Raw genomic sequence first — 1,234 nt, 5'->3', positions numbered from 1 at the left:
ACAGCGCCTAGAGCTGCGCTGCAATAGCTGTAGCTGCATCAACTTCCATAATACCTGCTACCTTCCCAGACATCATCCTTTGAGTTGGGTTTTGATATTTGTTTGCAACCATTTTTTCAATGAGATTATAGGCCTCAGTATAGCTTTTGGCCCACAAGGCGCCTCCAGAAGCTACATCGAGCATGGGCCGATATTGGGCCCCCAATCTATTGTAGAAACCAGTGATCACCATCCAGTCAGGCATACCATGATGTGGACACTTTCTCAACATCTCCTTGTTGCGCTCCCAAGCTTCGTACATAGATTCTCCTTGTTGCTGCACAAACTGAGTAAGAGCACTCCTCATAGCTGCAGTTTTGGCTATTAGATAGAACTTCACCAGAAACTTTTGCGCAAGATCTTCCCAAGTAGTGAAGGACCCAACTGGTAAAGAATGTAACCAGTCCTTAGCTTTATCCCTCAGAGAGAATGGGAAAAGCCTCAGCTTGATAGCCTCATCGGTAACACCGTTATATTTGAAAGTACTACAGATCTCGACAAAATTCCTGATATGCATGTTGGGATCTTCAGTCGCCGCACCTCCGAATGAAACAGAATTTTGCACCATCTGAATAGTTCCCAGCTTGATTTCAAAAGTATTGGCCTGAATAGGCGGATGAATGATGCTTGACTGAATTTCATCAATTTTAGGCCGAGAAAAGTCCATAAGAGCTGGATCAGCTTGAACTACACGATCACCCATTATTTCAGGTTCTTTCTTTTCACTCTCTTTATCCGAATCTTCAAAAACTATCTTCTCCGGAAAGTCAAGAGCTATATCTGTCTCCACAGCTTTATCCAGATTTCTCTTGCAAGTACGAGAACGTGTTTGCATAAACGCTCGTTAGAGTACCTGAAACACAATCGGAAGCAGTAAGTAACAAGTCTTAATCAATGAATCATAATGACCACTGATGGCAAGTACATGTTGTGTATATGTTGTGTACTTGATGATTTCATGAACAAAACACCTTAGTAGATTTTACTTAGTGAAATTATGTAGAACTCGAAGGATAAGATCTATAGTCCCGATGGATGACTAATTATAGTCCCGACGGATGATAACTCATTATCCATCGAGTGAGTAGCTTATGTAACAATAAGACTGTAGCATATTTCTGCATACACCATTGTATAGAATCTGTAAGTAGTATTCAAGTCATTTTGACTTCAACTAGATATGCAGAATAGGTTG

General features: G+C 41.0%; 1 non-coding gene across 1 annotated transcript; it reads left to right on the top strand.

Annotated features, from left to right (window-relative positions):
* The first annotated feature begins 242 nt into the window (after positions 1-242).
* Positions 243-349, top strand: LOC141709821 (small nucleolar RNA R71). The gene has a single exon (XR_012570378.1). It is a non-coding gene; the product is annotated as a small nucleolar RNA R71 (small nucleolar RNA).
* Positions 350-1,234: the final 885 nt, after the last annotated feature.

Source organism: Apium graveolens, chromosome 2, assembly GCF_009905375.1.
Source record: "Apium graveolens cultivar Ventura chromosome 2, ASM990537v1, whole genome shotgun sequence".
NCBI lineage: Eukaryota > Viridiplantae > Streptophyta > Magnoliopsida > Apiales > Apiaceae > Apium > Apium graveolens.
Note: the sequence above shows the minus strand (reverse complement) of the source record. Positions and strands in the feature narration are given on the sequence as shown.